General features: G+C 38.6%; 1 non-coding gene across 1 annotated transcript; it reads left to right on the plus strand.

The window, feature by feature from the left end:
* On the plus strand, positions 1-107 carry LOC120272796. Its single transcript, XR_005540332.1, has one exon. It is a non-coding gene; the product is annotated as a small nucleolar RNA R71 (small nucleolar RNA).
* The last annotated feature ends 22544 nt before the right edge of the window (positions 108-22651 follow it).

Consider the following 22651-nt stretch of genomic DNA (forward strand, 5'->3'; position numbering starts at 1 on the left):
AATCCGTGTTGTTGGCACTTTCTCATGAGCTCCTTGAACCTTTCCCATATCTCGAATAGAGACTCCAATTCCGACTGTACAAAGGATGAGATCTCATTCATAAGCTTTGCAGATTTTCCAAGAGGGAAATAACGGGCTAGAAAAGCTTCTACCATCTTTTCCCATGTAGTAATCGAGGCTCTAGGTAATGAGTGTAGCCACTGTTTTGCTCTCCTTTTTCGGGAAAATGGGAAGGCTCTCAACTTGATGGCATCATCCGTCACCCCGTTTATCTTGAACATATCACGCACCTCGAGAAAGTTTTCTATGTGACTATTTAGATCCTCATCAGCCAAACCATTGAACTGTGCGGATTGCTGCAACATGTGGATGAATGCCGGCTTTAGCTTGAAATTCTGAGTTGTAATTGGGGATCGTACAATACTCGATTGTGTGCCCAAAACTGAGGATCTAGCATAATCAGATAGTGTCCTCTGCTGCTCATTCTGTTCTGCCATATTATCTGACCCTTCAACTTCCAAATTAGATAGATTAGATTGTTCCTCCACAGGTCCTTGCCCTTTTCTTCTAAGTGTTCTTTCAAGCTTGGGATCTCCTTCAATCAATATTGAGGGGTTCCTTCGGGTCATCAACCTGAAGTGGCACAAAGGGTAAAAAACAAATCAGAACGATGATAGAAAAGAAAATGTTAAATAGAATGGATAAAGGAATAGCTAAGGAAACAAAAGTGCAAAGTATCTCTAAATGCCTATTCCCCAGCAACGGCGCCAAAAACTTGACAGGGCTCCTCGCAAGTGCACGAAGTTATCGAAGTAATAAATCCCAGGTGAGTGGGGTATCGTATCCACAGGGAAAAGGGAATAAAAATAATTAATTTGCTTCGTAAGTATATGAAAGATAAATAGTGATATGTGTGACAAGATTCAATTCTCAAAAGTAAAACAACCCGAAAGAGAGCAAAAGTAAAGGAGAAGGTAAGGCAATCGATAAAAATGGGGTACCCGGGTATTGATCCGCCTAGGAAAATCATTTCAAGTGCAAGAACTCTCTATTATGCTTCCTAACTAATGTAATGGTGAGTCAGGGACATCCTTTAATGCATGGCCCTGAATCTATGGTTAACCAAGCCTAATCCTCTACATGTCCCGGAGGAGAGGTTGAACAACCTCTCAACCTCGCACTCGTAAGAAGGATTGCATTAAGCTGTAGGGATTCCAAGTGATAAAGCTCCTCCTAATTGTAGACCTAACCCTTGGTCCAGAAGAAAGGTCCCTAACCACAATTAAGTCCTTGATGCTAAAATCACCTCAACGCTTCACTCCGTTGCACTCGCAACTAAGCCCTAGCGGAGGGTCATCCCTTAGATCATTCGCTCTATTATGGCCGCAAAGAACTCGAGGAATGGAGGTAGAATCTATCACACCGGATGGGAAAGGGGACGCTCCTGTACCTCTCGACTCACCCTCTCAACCCTCTCCAATCAAGCTTTGTCTAACTCTCGTGGCGTGTCACTCACTCACAAGGGTTACCACATGAACTCTCAACCCTAGTGTCAATCTAAGGGAGTATTCAAACAATCAAACATTCAAGATTGGAGCTCACAATAACATCAATTATTTGAAAACATAATAAAAAGATTCAATGAAACTAATACATCCTAGGGTTCAAAAATACCTAAGTACCAACTAGGGGTTTAGCTCTCCATGGAGCATAATACAAACGATAATGAAATCAAATGTAAAAGAAAGCAATCCATAGGAAAACCCCCTCGATAGTCGTGGCGATGGTCTTGTGGAGAGTCATCTACTCATCGCAAGATCCCTTGTCCGGTATAAGATACGCCTTGCCGAATCAATCCGACAGAGGCTCCCTTACCAGCCTTCTTCCAAAGAGATGACGATGTCAAAGCCGTAGAACCTCTCCAAATCCCTAGCCATTACCTTTCAAAACCCTAGCCACAATCCTCTCTCAAGTTGGGAAAAAGATGGAGAAAAGAATGCTGAAATCGGGGCTGAAATCGGTATTAAATAGGGTTGGAATTGGGCTTCCACACGCCCCTATGGATATTCCACACGGGCGTGTGGAATTTCCACACGCCCGTGTGGCCCCTCTGTTTTGCTCCTTCTTTGGCCGGCTGTGAACAGTACCTGCTACAGTGATTTATTATAGGGACCTGCAGTGTCCTGCTACAGTAACGACCCAAAATACTCTCGAATCCATGCTTTCATCGATGTAATGTAAACGGGCACACGTTCATGTCGTAGATCGTCTTGGTTCTTCAATAAACGGCCACGTTGGTGGAGATCTTGCTCAATATGCACAAGCCGGAATACTAGGATGTAACTGCCTTCGTACCCCTCCAAATTATTGCCTTAGCTCGAATACAAGGAGGTTGGCACACATTCTAGTATTCTAAACCCGACTCATGTCTCCGCGTTTGAGCCTTCTCAAGATCTCCTCCAAATAATGCGTAAAACGATCTGCATTGGCTTCTTTCACAAATAATCGGTCTCACAACCCAACCTGCATAAAAGTACATAAATACACACGTATTAGCGCAAAAACCTGACAAAAGTAATGCTCATCATAAGGAAAGAAGGTTTCGCATTCTTATTGCACAAGCACTTATCATAGTGCTTGAGGCAGTAGAAATTCTGCTAGTCGTACCCCCATAATAACTTTTTGGTGTTGGACCTAATCCAAGCCCTCTTACTTGCCCACATTGTTTTTTTTCCAATAACTTGGGTCAGAATTTGAGTTCCAACCATTTGCATATCCTCACCTATTGTCTCACATTCAGCTAACTTCTCATTGGCTTTATCCTGTATATATAAAAAAAATTATTTTAAAGAAATAATATAATATATTTCACAACAAATTATGAACTAAGCAATACTTAAGACATAATTATTACCATAATTTGTTTAGTTTCCACATTCATGTGAGTACCATCCTTTTTGGTATGAGTTGGTTTAAAAAATTCGAGGCGTCCTACTTTTCTTTCACTGTTAACCTCCTACGAGTCTTTAAACAAAAAAAAAATTGTTTGAATCACAAACATCAAGAGATAAACTTGAACACATTAGTAAAATACAAAAGAAAATAAAAAAAACATTTGTAACTCAGACTAATAATTTAATTCTTAATATATATTTGCTTACCATTTCCTTTTTCTTTGTAGCAAAGATCTTCGATCCAGAGGTATGAGTATATTTTTGCTGTTTTTTGCTAGCAACGCCAAGTCTTTCTGAATCCTACATGATAACATGTATACTAACTTAGAAATAATAAAGAAACAATAATTTTAATAAAATAAGTAAAATAAGTATTCATACCTATCCTTTATTTGAATACCAATAATCGACTAATTGTTCCCATTGCCATTGAATGGTTGCATTTGGATGTTTATCTTTGCTCACTTGCAAACCATCTTCTAGTTTGAAATGATGCTTTTTCAAATTATGCTTATAATCTCTCCATTTCTTCCCCAAAGACTTGAGCATATACTCTTTTGAAATCACATTAGCAAATCGTAACTAGTTGAAGACATAATAAACAATTTTTTTACTAATGTAACTTGTTGTTTATATATTTATAAAAATAACATTTGAATAATTCAATTATGTGGGTTTACCTCAATAAATTTGAACATTTCATCCTTCAATGTTTTTGGCACTTTATGCCAACTCTCATAATAGAGGCCAATTTGTTGACCATTTCGATCAAGCACGCCGAGGAATCCAGCCAATAGTTGTGCTTCCGGCCCAATTGGTTGCCCCAAATGATTTGCACTCACCACAATCCTCTCTTCTTGTGATAATTCCCACATCTCCTTCAAAGTAGTTCGGCCTCTGTGTTTTTGTTGTCCATTTCTATCAACTACAATAATTTACATATAAGTAGAAAATTAGAACATTAATGCAAATATAATATATTATGATTAAAACTGAAGATATGAAATAAACCTGCGTTTAAATTTTCTGCTTCATTAATTGTGGGAACGCTCTCTAATCTAGTACTATTATTTTGGTTTGGCTCTTATTCATTATGATTTGAATCAGCTGAAGATGATGGAACCAAGAAGTGAGGAGCAGCATGAAGTGTCGGAGCAGATATGTTAGAACCAAGATGATTTGATGGATTGGAGTTGCAAGTGTTGCTCTTTTTAGCACCCATACTAGTGTCACACCCAGTACCATTATTTGGACCATTATTTGGAGTAGATTTTGACACGACCATTTTCATACACCTTAATTTTAATTTCGGCATATTTTCTATTATCTACATCATATAAACAAAAACATGTTACAAAATTCAGAACAAGTTAATATACTTTGGAAGATAATTTGGAAACCTTGAAGTGCCGCAATCACAAGATGAAGATCAATCACTGAGATGCACAAAAGACTAAATGTAACAGGATAGTAATAACAGATTAATGATAAAAAGGATTTCTTTATAACATTATAAAGAAAAATGAACTTGTGATGGCATGCTTGGTAGGTTGAATATAAGAAAATTTCCCGCATTTACAACATAAGGAAACTATGGTTTGCTCATTGTACTCATCATCTAGAATAATTTTTGAAGGCTACATATCACCATCACCATCACCATCACCATCAGCAACAGCAGAAGAGATTGTGTTATCGTATTAAGTTTTTATATTAATTTCTATACAAACTGATAAAACTGACTATATTAAATTTAATGTGACCTATGAAATGTTTGGAGTACCTGAGATTCTACTGACTGTTGACAGGCATCACATTGTATACAAGTAAATTATTTTTAAGCTTATAGGGCTAGTATGCATTGACTAACTTGATTATACATTGATACATGGGTATGAATTGATTCAAGTTTCTCCGAAAATAAATATGTGATGCATGATACAAGCCCCAAATGCGCTAGTTAACCAAGACAACCCTTTGCAATATAATCCATACACTTATGAAGGGTACCTTAAGTTCCTCTTCCCAGAGGAACCATGGGGTAAAGAACTCAAGACTCTCAAAGCTTATTGTGGGGTTGATAAAAAGGAAATGGTGCCATAAAGCCTTAAAAAAAAATATTTATTATGTGGCTTCTAATAATACTAGGGTTCTAATAAAACTGGTATCTGTATGTTTCACCGACTTCTAATAAGAACAATATCAACAACAAATTTCATGGATATCATCCTGTTTATACTACATAGATGAGTTATGATGCCTTGTAAATTCGCAAATTAAGCTATTCTGTATAATTAAATAGATGAGCATGAACAATGATATTAAATGTTAACTGACTGAAGGCTATGTCTTAGCAAAAGCAAATTTTAGAAACAATAAACAAAAGTAAACTGAAAATAATCATCGACAACATTTTCATGATAAAATAAAGGTATAGTTTACATTGACAATATCAACACCGTTTATTCGATTTGGAGTTGTAACGCACCACAGAGTTAATATATGTGAGGTTGCCACAAAGTCTAGAGTATTATATATATAAGAAACTAAAGTACATACCGAACAAATTTGTTGCTTGATTGATATTGAACCACTAAACCATCACTAATTTTCCTAATACCTCAAGCTATGTTGCATATTAAATATTCATATTGATCTTAGTTTTGATTGCCAATAACTAAAAAATTTTTTATTTTTATTTTTTGGGAAATTTTCAGAGATTTTATAATCACACACAATTAAAAATAAATTAAGGACCAAAAACTTTTATCAAATCAACAAAATAGTTAGGTTCCCTACTTATCTAAGAACAAGACATATTAACAATTCGTAGGGATGGATTCTTCTTTTCACTAATCACATGGTTCATGTACTTGAATGGAAGCATAGGATGTATAATCAAGTTAAGATTTGTACAATTAGCTTTTCACTGATCATCTATCCTATGTATTGATGACGCATTTGTTGCTCATGCATTTATTCCTCTTTCCACAAGTCAATTAGAGTAATTCTTAATATATAAAGGACATTTCTAGATTTGAGCTGATTAGATAGAAGATACATGGCTTGCATATTTCTGATGATTTAGTCACCCTATGGTGTTGCCTCGTCCTTGTGAGGATCGACATCTCTTGACAATATTATTTGGGAAAAATAATAGATAACTAAGAAACACATCCAACCTTAAAGTCCTGGGCAATCTCCCTGATAAACCTCTACAAAGGTAGCTTCCTGATAAGTAGCACAGTACTTTTCTGGTACTTGCAAATTTCACTGTAACATCAAAGACAGACAAAAAAAATGAGATATTTTTTTGTAAACATACAACACAACTAAGGAGATTAATAACTAACAGTTTATTTAAACTAATTAATAATTGTACTGAGCTGCTTATCATCTCAAACTTGTGTTTCTTTATCCTTTATTCTCAGAAACTCTTTTGGCCTAACAGACTGCTAGAGAGATTTTTCTTTATTAAATCAATGTTTTAAAATTTTAAAATATTTTGTTTATATACATCTTTGAAACATGTATAAATAATATGTTAAGCTAACTTAGCATAACTCTCAAGAAACATCACCCTAATGTAACTTTTGACATAGAAAATATGTTTACCTTGCAAGGACAAAATTGAAATTCTAAAAGTTAATGATAGTGGTGTCAGACGGGCCGTGCCGGCCCGGGCCCGGCACGAGTTGGGCCGTGCATGGCCCAAGCACGGTGCTACAGTACCGTGCCCGGGCCAAGCACGGCCCAAACCCTGGGCCGTGCTGGGTTAGGGGTTTGCAGGCCGCGGCCCGCTTTCGGCCAACATGGCCCGGCACGCCAAATGCAAGTTTTTTCTTTTTTCTTTTTAATTTTTTGGTATATTTTTTGTTTTTTAAGTCAATAAGGCTTTTAGTTCTATGCTTTTGAATTTTAGGATATTTTTTTATATTTTTTTTTGCAAATTTAGGGTATTTTTTTATATTTTTGGGGTTTAAAATAAAAAAATATAAATATAAAAAAATCGGGCCGGGCCACGTGCTGGGTTGACCTTGGTAGTTGGCAGGCCGTGCCGGCCCGGCACGATTTTTAGACGGGCCGTGCCGTATAGGCCCGGGCCGGGCCGGCCCTTTTGACACCACTAGTTAATGATAACTCGAATTAAAGTTTATGAAAAACTTGAGGAACCGGGAAACTAATATATCAAACATTAGTGATCACCAAAGGAGAGTGGAATACTAAGATTGTAGTAATTTCAGTCCATAAACTTAGGCACCAACTCTACAGAGATTATGTGAGGCTCTTTGTCAGAATAAAATTTACATAATGCTTTATCAGTAAACTTAGTACCATCAATACAAGGCCAAAAAAAATCTACAATTATTTTTTTAAATAAATCGTTAGTTATTAATCAGCTTTTATATTTATATTATTTATAAACAAACATCACAACTAACCGAAGAGAAACAGTTCCAGTATGGTAATGATGGGGCTTGTTCACTCCACCAGCAGTGGGGGTAGACTTCCTTGCAGCTTGCAAGCAACAATAAGCAATAAAAGGAAATACATGAAGTAATAAGTGAGTTTCTTAGAAAAATCAAAGTTACAAATAAGGAACATAAAGAGATATTTATGCTGAAAGCATGCCTCCTCAAAGGTCATTTTCTGGATATTTAAAGCCAAAATACATTTCATAAAACAATGCACAATTGAAGAGACATCACATTAGTAATATATATAGTCCTCTTTAGCAAATGGAAAGTGTTCATTCAAATAGACAACGTTGTTACACTTTTCATCCAAGCTTCACAAACGTGAACTATGAATTTTGCAATTTGATTAAAATGATAGTTTCCAAAGCATAAACTAAAGAAAGTTATCAATTATGCAATCTTGTGTTGTTCTAATGAAAATCTGCTTTAGATGGATGCTAAATTAAATCTGGAAGTAGACACCTAACAGCTTGAACTCAACTGGAAATGAATTCCAGTTCTAGTGACTTCAGGATAATTTTGCGAAAAGTTAGTGGAGCAACTAAGTTTTTTAACTGCTTGATTTCCATCATATGCACACTAAACTTTGTTGGCAAAAGCACTTGAGAGAATTGTTGGTCATGTAAGTAAAACATCATCACTTCCCTTGTAACTCCAATATAATATTGTTCTCCACTAGTTTTTCATCTTTTCAATCAATGCTTCTCTTATAGTGTTAGATAAAATATATTTAAGATATTAACATGGCTTTTTTTTTGGCTGGCTATAAGTATAGGGAGCCCTAATGTTTCATATATGGCAAGCAAACCAAGGAAGAGTCCTTGCATGCCAACCAACAACCACAAGCAGCCCTGAGGACAATGAGGAGATCTACATTAGCGTGACAATGGCCAATGGACCATAAATGATAAAGACAAGCTCATATGCCAGAGAGGACATCCACCCTTCAATTTTGACATTTTTTCATTTTTTAGTTAAATTTCAGATTAGACTAACAATCCATCAATCAATTCATTAATCATTTATTCAAATATTAACACAAATTAAGTTCTTGGTGTTTCTTTTATCAATCTTTAGATACTTATCAATGAATTAGCATTGACTGTGGAGAAGAATCATACACATTGGACACTAAGACTTTGATCAATTGGGATCCTGACAATGAATACATTCAGATAGGAATGAACAAGAATGTCACACAAACATACACAAATATAAGCATACAAATGAAAAGGTTGAGATATTTCCCACTAGTTTCCATGAACATGATCGTGCGAGGAGCCTCCAGCATGTACTTCCCCCATTCAGAAGAATAAAAACTCCAGCCTGAGATATTCATGGGGAGGGACATGATCGTGCTTTAACCATGTTCGTCTCAATATCACACCCCTACAAGCTTCTTCACTTGATCCGCACCAGACTGGGAGATTCAGGGAGACAGAGCAAGACCATGCTCTGCCCGTGTTGAGCTTGAACAATTAGCATTTCTTCCATTTTCCTTCATTCTATGACCTAATTTACTCCTAGTTTCATCGAGCTCCCAAATTCCTGCATCATTAATAAACATACCCAGAATAGAACCAAATATATACAAAGAAGTTCTAAAAGATAAGCAAAAGAATGAATTGAGAATACGAAAACATGATATGAATTGTACTCATCAAATACGGCCACACTTGAATCATTGTTATTCCTCAAACAATCACACATCACTCAAATGAAAAGAAGGATGAGTGCATCACCTTTGATCTCAAGAAAAACTTGGACTTCTTAAACAAAAGAAAAGTAACAGAGGTTAGGAACAATAAGGATACTCAATGAATGACTACACTCTTACTTCTAAGGACTTGTGTGCGCAAACCCTAAATTGAGTGCCTCACAGATCTCAGGGTTTAACCTAGCAAAATTAAACCTACAATTGACTATTTACAATGGGTAGTAGATTCATCCACCCTAGAGGTAGCCTTCTTTTCCGGTAGGTAAGCAAATGTACACTTGTAATGCCCAAAATTTGACTACTCAAGAGTAGCTTTCACTCTTTGAGGGTGATAGCTCTTCCTACCATCTTTTTATAAAGTATTTACAAATAATTGGTAGGGTATCCCACATGGGATCCGACTTTCAAGGTTTTTTTTTAACTTAAGAAAACATGCGGCTCCACAATTTGGGTTGAGTGATAAACTTAAGCCTTTGAAGTAAGAGCGAGACTACAATATGGATCTCAAATAATTAACTAACACACAAGTGTTTCCCTAATGTTAAGAAGCTCAACATGTCATCGATCATAGACCATCATCTAGCCAAACAAACATGTAACCCTCCCCCACACTTTAATGACACATTGTCCTCAATGTAAAATGCTGTGCATGAGAAAAGACAATGAAGACAATAACAGATTGAGGGGGTTGAACAAAACTTTACAGAACACGGAGAGTGATTTTGCCACTCTCAACGTGTGTACTATTCAACTCTAAGCATCTACACAATTCCTGAAAACAATAGATGACACAAGTAAAGCACCCAAAATATGACAATATATAAAAGATAGGAAAAACTAAAAAGAAACTACAACTACAACAACAATAAGATAACCAAACAAAAATCTAGCAGGGGACTCCCCTTGCCAACTAACATTAGTAGGAAAAAGACAAACAAAATGAATCAACTAATAAAGAAAAACAAAGAAATATAAAATGAAGGGTAGATGGCGGTGGTACAGCTGGACTCAGAAAGGTGCACTCCCGGGGCTAGAATCACTGCCCGAACTAGTAGAATCTACCTAAGACTGCCCGAAATTAGAAGTGTCGACCCCGACCTGACGAATGGGGCACTCATGGGAAAGTCGCATACCCAGATGCTGAGCTTTCCAAGTGACACTCATTTGCAGCCATCAGCATGCTGTTGAAGAACTAGTAATCTAATCTGAAGTGTGGGGCGGTGATCGAGCTCTTGGGCACGATGCGATAATAGGTGGTAGTGAAATAGGGGTGTCATCATCTGTCGCGGGTATATCATAAGCTGCAGTCGATGTAGTAGACTAACGAACTCAATACTCCACTCCCCTAGCAATATGAATACGATGCAACATCCCCATCGACCTCAGAGTCTCCAAGGATATTGTTGCAAACCCCCCGACAATCCTCATGCGATCGGTCGCCTAAAGAAGGCCATCTGTTTGATAATGCGGGTGATGTAGGGGTGAACGAACAAGGCTCCAATGTAGGGATCGGTCCCCTGATGTGTAATGGAAACTGGCACCTCATATCCCAAATGCAAGTGGAACCCATCCACCATGCTCAATAAAAAGTAAAAGTCACGATGACTGACTACCCCAGTACTATCACCATGACAAGTAAGAGAATGACTAAGGATATAATGAATGTACTGAAGTGCTGGAGAGTGAAGAGTGGTGGACTTAGTCTGACGAGGATCATAAACAGGTACAATGCTCAGTCATAGCCAAGCCTCCTATACAGAATCCCCAGGTGGTTGAGAAATCAACAACTTTTCATAAACAGCAGTTCGAGTGAACTCCGTATCATATAGTCCCGGACGAACTAAGAACTCTATCATGCTTATAAACCGCAAAGCACCGTAAACTTGGAACTGTATGAAATCGGCTTGACGGAATGTGATGGTACCATAGGACAACTCAAAAGTAGATAACAGCTTGAGGACCAACTACTCGTAAGTGTTATCTGTGATTTGGAATAACTGCCGCCATGCCCCAACACTCAAATACATTTGAACTTCTTCCTCAAGTCCCATCTCTCGGAGAACATCCTAATCAATCTCCCAGGACTCATCAAATTGGCAACGGGGATAGATGAGTGTATCACTCCTGATGCACTATGGTATGAAATCTAGGGATGTAATTAACATTAGAAGAGGGTGCCTCACATTGGGGTAGCTTTGAAGGTTGCTCAGAAGGCTAAGCTGATGTATGTTTCTTAGACATTATCTGTAAAAGAGGGAGGTGAAATAAGTATGAGGAACATAGGAAAATAGGCGGAGCACGATCGTGTAAGGCACACGGAAAGCGTGTTGTATCAGAGGACACGATTATGCACCGCATTCATTTCCTACGTAAATAAGGGGACACGATCGTGCAAAGATTTGAAACATGATCGTGCCCAAAACAATCATCGTCCACATAGGGAAGTACAAAGCAACCAACTCAAAACCCCCTCAAAAAGTTTGAAGGGAACAACAAGCATTGAACCTTGTGAGCCTGGTCATCCAAATATAGAGTGGAGGGCTTACCGGATCGAAAGAGTAAAATAGTGATAGAACACAATCACGATCCAGCAAGAAACAAGACAAACTTTGCAGAAAGGAAAAAATCGAAGAGAAGGAGAGGAATGGCAAAAGAAATATAATAAAACAATGTGACCGGTGGTTAGGTTTTTAAGTGAAACGGTGGAAGCCGATTGATCGTGACCAAACATATACAAAACATGTGCGTGCTTGGAGCACTCAAGAGTTAGGCTCTGGGTTCGAGGTAAGCACGATCATGTAAAAAATGTGTCTCTCCCCCTGAAAATCTCAGGAAAACTTTTCAAAACCTCGAGCGGTGAGACACGATCATGTCAAGCACATAACGTTCATGCTTACCCTCCTAGCACATTCTTGCACTTAGCATGAGCCTTTCCCTGAAAATCTCAGGAAAGAAATATGAACCAACGAGGGGGGAAACACGAGCGTACACAGATCATGCTTATCGTGTTGAAGCTTAAGACACTCGTGTTTGACCTGTGCTTGCCATGAAAATCTATAAAAATGAACCAGTGTGAATTAGTGGGTGATAAGTTCTTGTTTGATAAGAATGCGAAGTGTTCTTTCCTTATGATGAGCATTACTTTTATTAGGTTTTAGTGCTAATATGTGTGCATTTATGTTACTTTCATGCATATAGGGTTGTGAAGCCGAATGTTAGAGAAAAAGGTCAATGTAGATCGTGAATGCGCCATTTGGAGGAAATCTTGAGAAGGATCAAACGCGAAGACATAAGTCGGGATCAAGATGTGAGAATGTGTGCCAACCTCCTTGTATTCAAGTTAGCACAATGATTTGGAGGGGGACAAAGGCAATCACATTGAAGTATTTTGGCTTGTGCATGTATAGCAAGATCTCCACAAATATAGCCATTTATTGAAGAAGCAAAGCGATTTACAATATAAACATGTGTCCATTTACGTTACCAAGAAGAAAACATGGATTAGGGAGTATTTCTGGCCGGTATTGTAGCAGGTATTATTCATAGCCGGCCGAGAAAAGTGATTTCCAGATAATCCACACAAGCGTGTGAAAATTCCACATGCCCGTGTATTAATTCCATAGGCCTGTGCGGTGAATCAAAAGGGGCATGTGGATTCCAAATTCCAGCCCTATTTAAGACAGATTTCAGCATTCTTTTCTCCATCTTTTCCCTAATTTGATAGAGGGATGTGGCTAGGGTTTTGAGAGGTATTGGCTAGGGATTGGGAGAAGTTCTATGGCTCCAACATCATGCTCTATTTGGAAGAAGGTTAGTGGGAGAGTTTTCGTCGGCACCGATCCGGCAAGGTGTATCCTAAGCTGGACAAAGGGACCTTTGGACGAGTAGAGGCTTCTCCACAAGACCATCATCATGACTATTGAGGGGGTTTTCTATGGATTACTTGTTTTTACATTCGATTTTATTGACTGTAACTAGCTCCATGGAGAGCTAAACTCCCTAGTGGGTGCTTGGATTTGTGAACCCTATGATGTATTTGTTTCATTAAACCTTGTTATTATGCTTTCATTATTTGATGTGTTAATTGAGTCCCAATCTTGTATGCTTGATTGTTTGAATACTCCCTTAGATTGACACTAAGTTTGAGGGTTCTTATTGGTAACTCTTGTGAGTGAGTGACACACCATGAGAGTTAGACAAAGCTAGATTGGAGAGGGTTGAGAGGGTGAGTCGAGAGGTAGCGGAGCGTCCCCTTTCACCTCTACTGTGATTTATCCTACCTCCATTTCCTCGAGTTCTTTGTAGTCATAGTAGAGTGAATGGGATAAGGGATGACCTTCCGCTGGGGCTTAGTTGCAGAGGCAACCGAGTGAAGCATTGAAGTGATTTTATTACCTAGGGCTTAATTATCACTAGGGACCTTCCACCTAGACCAAAGGGTTAGGACTACATCTAGGAAGAGGATTTATCACTTGGAATTCCTAGAACTCATTGCAATTCTATACGAGTGTGAGGTCAAGAGATTGTTCAATTGCTCCTCCGGGGAATGTATAGAGTTAGGCATGGTTGGCCTTAGATTTGGGACTATGTATTGAAGGGTCTCCATGACTCATTAATGCATTAGTTAGAAAGCATAATAGAGGGTTTTGCACTTGAAATGATTATCCTAGGAGGAAAAATATCCGGGTACCCCATTTATATCGATTGCCTTACCTCCCCTTTACTTGTACTCTTTTTCTTGTCTCTTTTACTTTTGTTACATTACATCCTGTCACACAACTATTATTCAGTTTTCGCTTAGTTAAGAAATAATTTAAGTGTTTTTATTCTCTACTCCCAGTGGATACGATACCCACTTATCTGGGATTTATTACTTCGACAAACCCGTGCACTTGCGGGACATACGCAAAGGGCCTTATTAGTGGGACAAACAGGGGTGCGCTCTACCCATGCTTGCCCTGAAAAATGCCTAGATAGGAGTTCTCTTTCTCAAAAATTAATCAAACAAAGCATGCGTAATTGACTTGTAAATATACCACATCGACAGAATTAGGAAAGCACACAAAGAGAGTCCAACAATTAAGAAACCGCAGCAAAAATGGTGATAACAACAAGTAAACAACGACAAAATAAAACACAAAAATAAAAATTCCACACAACTTGGGATGCCTCTGAAGAAGTGCTTGTTTAACGTCACTAGCTTGACTTACCTATTACACGCTCAGGGAGGCTCATGACATCGAGGCCTTACAATAAGTTTTTTAGCATCATCTTTTTGTTGACCACTTTCTTCCACCAATGAGTTGCACGTGAGACTTTCTTCATCGATGGATAGGGGAGTACAGTTGCTTTAACCCTATCCACATCGAGATATTGTAAGTACTCAACTTCCTCTTCAATACCCACATCGTCAAAAGGGTCATCTTCAAGTATTTCCGATAATTCATCTTTCATGAAGGTGTCTTGCACATAATCAAAAACTAAGTCGTCAATAGCTTCCACAAAACAAGTATCATCAAAGTCCATTGTGTGACACATAGAATCATAGAGCTTGAAAAGCACTTCATCTTCCTCCACTCACAGTGCCATACGACCATCCTTGATATCAATAAGAGCCTTAGATGTAGCCAAAAATAGTCTGCCCAAAATTAATGGCACCTCAACCTTGTTATCGACATCTACGATGACAAAGTTCATTGGAAAAATGAATTTATCCACCTCGACCAAAACATCTTCAATGATTCCATGGGGTTGTATGATGGACCTATCGGCCAATTGCATTGCCATTAGAGCGGGCTTCACCTTCCCAAGTCCAAGCTTTTGAAATATTTTATAGGGCATGAGATTTTTGCTTGCGCCCAAATTAGCTAGTGCCTTTTCATCAATCAACCCACAAATTGTGCAAGGAATGATGAATCCTCTTGGGTCCTTTTCCTTCTTGGGGACAGAGTTGGTGATCAATGCTGAACATTCTTCACTGAGTGTTACTGATGACATCTTCTAGTTTTCTCTTGTTCATGAGCAACTTCATAAAAAATTTAGCATATCTCTGCATCTGCATAAAAGCTTTAAGAAAAGGAACATTGATGTGCAAGGTCTTGAACATGTTAAGAAATTTCTTATATTGCTCATCTTGTTGATTTTTTTTCATTTTCATAGGGTATGGGAGTTTAGGTTGAAACACGAGCGGTGCACTCTTCTCCTTACCCTGCTCCATTGTATTCTCCTCTTCACCAATCCGGGCCTCAAGGTCAACGATGTTAGATATCTTAACTTCTTTTCCAGGTTCCTTTTCAATAGAATTTGGCAGCTGCTTCCCACTTCTCAATGATATGCCCTTAAGGGATTCCTTCGGGTTGATCTCAGTGTTACTAGGAAGTGACCCCGGAAGCCTCTCTTCAATTAATTTTGACCATTTGAGCCATATGGTGCTCTAGATTCTGCACTGTCACATTAGTTTTCCTTATCATCTCTTCATGATTCAAAAGATGACTATTTGTATCCTTCATGAATTAATATAGCAATCTGGTGAGTTCAGCAATTAAATTTAAAGAAGACGAGGGCTGTGATGATTGTGTGATTGGTGAAGGAGTTCTATTTGGTTGACCCTGCCCTTGTCTTGATTAGTACCATGAAAAGTTGGGATGGTTTTTCCACCCCAGATTGTAGTTGTTACTGTATGGGCTGTTTTGGAATTGGTGATTCTGTGCAACAAAATCCACTTGTTCAAACTAACTTGCACCTATATCAGTAGAGCCACTAGTCTCACATCAACTATCTCCATATGGTCCTCCACTGCTTGAGGATATCAATTACATTACATATAACCGCTTCGTGATAGCTTCAACTTGTGCCACCAATATGGTGACAACAACGACTTGGTAAATCCCGGCTGTCTTGACTGGTTTGTTTTGCTCGGAACTCCATTGGTAGTCGTTACTTGCCATCTCTTCGATCAAGTTATATGCCGCACTTGGTTGCTTGTTGCATAATGATCCCCCAGAGGCTACATCTAGCATTTGCATGGTAGATATATTCAGCCCATTATAAAAAATCTAGATTTGCATCCATTCCATAATTCCATGAGGTGGGCATTTTCTCAGCATTTCCTTGTACCTTTCCAAAGCACCATACAAGTATTCGGACTCAAACTATGTAAAGGAAGAAATAATATTTCTCAACTTAGTGATCTTTGTCGGAGCGAAATATTTTGCAATGAAAGTGTCAGAGGTTTTCTTCCATGTTTACAATGACCCATTTGGCAAGAAATTTAGCCACTATCTAGCCCTTCCTCGCCATGTGAATGTATAGAGTCGAAGGTGGATGACCTCCTCAGAGATGTTGTTCACCTTAAAGGTATCGCAAATCTCAAGGAAATTAGTAATGTGCTCATATAGGCCCTTATCTCGGAATCCTAACACACTCTTTGCGAGTGCGTACCGCAAGTGCACTGGTTGTCGAAGTAATAAAGTACCCTAGTGAGTGGGTAGTCGTATCGACAAGGAATAGTGCTCAGAAACACAAGTATTGCTATTTAGCTATAATAAAGATCATTTAAGAGTGGTGTGAACAATATCAATACAAATAGGAATAAATTAAGAAGAAAGAGATGCAATAGAATAATAGGAGAGGCAATCGATAGAAAGTGGGGCACCCGGACAATGCTCAGCCTAGGACTATTGTTTCAAGTGCAAGACCAATCATTATGTCTCCTAATTGATGTCTAATGAGTCATGGAAATCCTAAGACACACGGTCCCAAACCTAAGGTCAACCGTGACTAACCCTCACAATATGCCCCGGCGGAAAAGGATACTATTGACGCCTCACACTGTGTGAAGTTGCATGAAGATTTGGTGACTCCAAGTGATAAACCCTATTCCTTATTATCTATCTAACCCTTTGGTCCAGGCGAAAGACCTCTAGTCACAATTCAGCCCTAGCACTAAGGATTACTTCAACACTTCACTTTGTTGCTTGCGTAACTAAGCCCTATTGGACTTTGTCTCTTAGCACTTCACTCTATTGTGACCTTAAAGAACTCTTGGAATATGGAGGTAGGATAAATCACATCAGAAGGGAAAGGAGACATTCCTCTACCTCTCAGCTCACCCTCTCAACCCTCTCCAACCTAGTTTTGTCTAACCCTTATAGTGTGTCACTCATCCACAAGGATTGCCAAGACAGATTCTCAACCCTAGTGTCACTCTAAGGGAAAATAAATTTAACAAGAATTCAAGGTTGGAACTCAATTAAAAACACTAATTAAAGAAACATAATGAAAGATCAATGAAACAAAATCACCTAGGGTTTACAACTCCAAGCACCCACTAGGGGTTTAGCTCTCCATGGAGCAAGATACAATCAAAAATAAAATTGAATGTAAAACAATGTAAACCATAAGTTAAACCCCCTCATAGTCCGTATCGATGGTCTTGTGGAGTTGGCTCGTCTTCTCCAAGGGTTCCCTCATTAAGCCTAGGGCACACCTCGCCGAATCGATACCGATGAAACCTCCCTAATAACTATCTTTTGTAGGAACGCGGTGTCAAAAGCTGTACAATCCCTCAGCCTCTCCAAACCTAAGCCATGAGTACCTCCAAAGATATGAAAAAAATGATAAAAGGATTTCTTAAAATGTCTGAAATCGCGGCCTTTAAAAGGGATGGAATCGGGAATCCACACGGGCGTTTGGAATTTCCACACGCCCGTGTGAATTTCCAGAAGTCGATTTCTATGAGTTGTGACCAATAACATCCACATTACTTTTGCTATAATGATTTGCTACAGTAAACTGTTATACTACTTTGCCAAAATACTTCAGAATCCACACTTTTCATCGAGGCCACATGAATGGGCACACATCCATGAGGTAGATCACGTTGCTTCTTCATTGAAATCACATTGATGAAGATTTTGCTAGTATTGCACAAGTCAGAACACATGAGTATGACTGCCTTTGTGTCCCTCCAATTTATATATTTTTTTTAACACAATGGATGTTGGCACAGACCCAAATGTCTTTGAGCACAACTTGTGTCTTTAAGTTTATTCAACCAAGAACTTAATCAAAAATTGCATCTATGATCTACTTTTAATTTCTTTCTTCCACAATTATCTCCACAACCCTAAATGCACAAACGAACACATATACACAAGAATAAGCAATAAAATTTGAGAAAAGTAATGCTCAATGTAATAAAAAAATAATTCGTATTACTAATATACAAACACTTATCAAATCTATAAAACTGACACATTTATTGTACCAATTGAATGAGATTTCGTTTCAGTTTGAAATTGTTTGTGGCAACTAGAGGCCGAACAATACTATATACTATTCCCTCCAAGTTCAGTCTGGTATAATCTGAGATACTATACTACTCATTCCCGGCCATATTCTTATCTTGTCCTACTTACACACTTATCTCCACATCCCATGTTTCGCTCAAGTTGATCTGCCTAATCCTTCTTCAAAAATTCCTCTCAATTTCTATGTTAGGATTCACAAATGGACAAGAGGTATTCCCATGGGTCATACACATTTGTCAATGTCCTATAAGATAAATCAAAATGAGCTCAAAGAAAGAAAAGAAAAAGAATGAAAGTCGAAAGAAAACTAAAATAATAAAAAGAAAACAAACAAGAAAGAAATTATTCACAAATATAGACAATATGAACAAACTAAATCACAAGAATCCAAATTTTTCTAAAAGTTGCCAGTCCTCGGTAACATCCCCAAAAACTTGATGTGTTCTCCGCAAGTGCACGGGTTGCACACAAGCAATACAGTGGTACCCCGTTAGGGGTAGGGTTGTCGAACCTCAGGGACTAGACTTAAAGTACTAATATATCTTTTGATGTCTAGTTAAGCAATGATTGAAGTAAAATTGAATTAAGAATTAATAGTGAAAGAGTGAATAATGATAGAAACTGGGGATTAGGATTGTGTTTTCAACTACAAGAGAGCATTGCCTCGGGATGATCGCTATGAGTTATAGTATGCTGACTTGATTTTAATGGTTACCAGGTACATTCCAAGATAAAAGTGTGTGCCCTAAAGCAAATATTGCATCTATGGTTCTCAAACACACCAAGTTATGCCAAGATAACTAGATTACCAAGGCAACTATGCAATTAAAGCCATCAAGATATGCAAACACAATATTAAACACAAGAAACACAAAGACCTCTATAATGATTAACAATCAAGTAGTCAAATCATATAAAACAACATAGTTCAATATCCCGGGGCACCGTGGATGGTTACAACAAGAAAGACATAGTTGAATGGAAAGAGAAAGAATACATGACTACCTTCTACTTACGATGATCTTCCTTGTCGAGCCCCGTATGCTCAACCCCACTTCTCTTATATGTCTGACTCCTCCTTTATACCGTTAGAGTGTGTGGTGAAGCATGATCTTCGCCCTCTTCAGTCTTCTCCTGGTGTAGAGTTGAGTAACCCAACAAAGATGAGAGAAAAACCGTAAAAACTGGAGTTAAAATGGCTGTCTTCGAACTTGACACGGTCTAAGCATGATCGTGCTTTCACCATGTTTAAATTGGTTATCTTTGAGTAAATCAGTTGAGTGTTTGCCTAAGATTTTTAGTGGGAGAAAGCGTGGTCGTGCTTGATGCATGTTTCCATAAACATGTTCATGCTAGGAGCCTCCAGCACGTGCTTCCTCTATTGAGAAGAATAAAAACTCTAGCCTGAGATATTCAGGGGAAGTGACACGATTATGCTTCAACCGTGTTCATCTTAGTGTCACACCCCTGTAAGCTTCTTCACTTGATCTTCACCAAAGTTGGAGATTCAGGGGGACAGCACGATCGTGCTCTGCCCATGTTGAGCTTGAACACTTGGTATTTCTTCCATTTTCTTTCATGTGATGACCTAATTTACTCCTAGTTATATCGAGCTCCGCAATTCCTATATCATTAATAAACATACCCAGTATAGCACCAAATATATACAAAGAAGTGCTAAAAGAAAAGCAAAAGCATGAATTGAGGATAAGAAAACATGATATGAATTACACTCATCAAACCTAAGGTACACCTCGCCGAATCAATGTCATCGAAAACACCACCAATAACTCTCCTCCGAAGGAAATTAATGTCGAATGCCATAGAAATGCTCCAAAATCCCAGCAAAATCTCTCCAAGCCCTAGCCGCACTTCCTCCAAAAGATAGGCAAAAAATAGCTCCAAAAGGGCTGAAATAGGGATTTTATCATGCTCTAGTTTTCATCCAATTCAATTGAATGTTTTTGTCCGATTGCTCTTTGTGTACTTTTCTCGCTCATTAGACCTATGAAGACTCTAGTTCATTATGTTTGGGACTTTAGTGTGCTAGTTTTTAGTTTAAAAAAAAAAAGAAAAAAGAAAATAAAAAAAAAATAAAAAAAAAAGATTGGAAATTGTTTGTTGTTTGTACATAGGGGGTGGAAAGAGCTACCACCCATGATGAATGTAGCTACTCTCATAAGTTGGATACTTGTTATGCCCTAATGAGAGAAAGAGCTATCTTATGGTATGTGTGAAAGCTACCATCCTTGGTAGAAAGAGCTACCACCTCGAAAGTGTGAAAGCCACTCGGGAGGCATCTTGAGAAAGGGCTACCTTAGAGGTTGTGTGAAGCTACTACCTATTCTTTCTGTTTATGAATAAGTCCCATGTTAATAAGAACTTGGTAGTGGACATAGTGTTGACATGAGTTGAGTTTTTCACACACACACGCATTCGGATTTTATCACTTTCATTTTTGATTGGATTATTTGCTAGATCATTGATTGTTTTGTCTAGTGTTTGACTCTCTCCATGACTGTAGAATTTTATTCTTGTACTCTTTTGGTGAACCTAAGGCCAAGCACTTCTCTTTTCTTTCCAAGAGTTTAATGCTTAATTTTGCTTGAGGACAAGCAAAGACTTAAGTGTGGGGGAGTTTGATAAGTGCTTGAGTAGACATATTTTTATATATATTTTACATGCATTGAGCATCATTTTTACCATGGTTTATGTCTCATATTGTGTATTTGGTGTTCTTTTATGCATATAGCTTGTGAATGCCTTGAAGAGTAAAAGGGAAGCAAAGATAGGCTATAAAGACACAATGTTGGGAGTTCTTGTTCAATTCAAGGACCAAGACACGAGAGGAGTTCATAAATATGGAGATCTGTGCCAACTTCCAAGAAGATTCAAGTCAATTCACTAGTTGGAAGGGCACAAAGGCAGCCACATCTTCATGTTCCTTTTCTTTGAAGATTGTAAGACCTCTCAAAGATATGTCGATGAAGAAACGTTTTATACCCTACCACATAGACGTGTGCCCGGACATGTGGCCTCAAGAGAAGAGTGTTTGGATCGCGTTTTATGAAAAGTACTGTAGCAAAATTATTGTTCATGCGCCCTCTTGGAAATTCTTGCAGCCCATGCGGCCACGTGGAAAATCCACAAGGGCGCGTGAGGGCACATGACATGCGCGGTTTTGGGCTTTAAATAGGATGCTTGCCCTATTTTGGAGGGACTTTTGGCGAGGGTTTTCGTGAGCACTTTGAAGGCAAGTCGGCTACGGTTTTGGAGGAGTTCTTTAGCAATATTGGGGGGCGTCCATCACCAACTTTGATCAATCTTCTCTCCATCATAGCATAGAGGGAGCCTTTGGCGACCTACCGTCGGAGAAGGATTCTTCAAGATGTTGGGTGACCCATCAAGGCCATCATCACGAATTTAAGGGGGTTTTACTTCATGGTTTTCATTGCTTTTCATTGTAATAATCATTGTTTTGTAACTTGCTCCATGGAGGGCTAAACCTTAGTAGGTATTTGGGCATGTGAACCCTAGGATCTATGTTTTTGTAATGATTTGCTTTATGTTTCTATTCAATCCGAGTTGATTTGAGTTTTAATCTTGTATTCCCATTGCTTGCTTGTTTAATTAATCCTTGTGGTTGATTGGATTCGCATGATGTGTTACTTTGATGTGAGAGAGGTCTCCATTAGAGTTAGAACTTCAAGGTTAAAGAGGGTTGAGAGGGTGAGTCATGAGATAGTGGAGTGTCCCCTTTCCCTTCCGATTGACTGTTTCCTATCTCCGTATTTCCTAAACTCTATGTAACCATATTTGGTGTGAGGCGTGAGATTGAGAGATTTCTCCGCCGATACCTTGTAGGGGGTTAGAGGTCCTTCGCTGGGAATTAGGGTTGGATCTATATTTAAGAATCGGTTTCACTCTTAGGTGTCCCTAGAGCGTATTGCGGTCATATGGGGTGTGAGGTGTTGAGATTGAGTGATTTCTACGCCGGGACCTTGTAGGGGACTGGTACCGGTGGCTTAGAGGCAAGGGCCGGTTGTTCTTGCATTACCTCGACTCATTAGACTCGGTTTAGAAGTATTTAGTGAATTATGAGCTTCATGTTAGATCCTAGGCGGAGCATTACCCGGGTACCTCATCTTTATAGATTGAGATCTCCTTTACTTGTTTTCTTGCTCGTTTGCT

The sequence above is a fragment of the Dioscorea cayenensis genome, chromosome 11 (genome assembly GCF_009730915.1).
Source record: "Dioscorea cayenensis subsp. rotundata cultivar TDr96_F1 chromosome 11, TDr96_F1_v2_PseudoChromosome.rev07_lg8_w22 25.fasta, whole genome shotgun sequence".
Taxonomy (NCBI): Eukaryota; Viridiplantae; Streptophyta; class Magnoliopsida; order Dioscoreales; family Dioscoreaceae; genus Dioscorea; species Dioscorea cayenensis.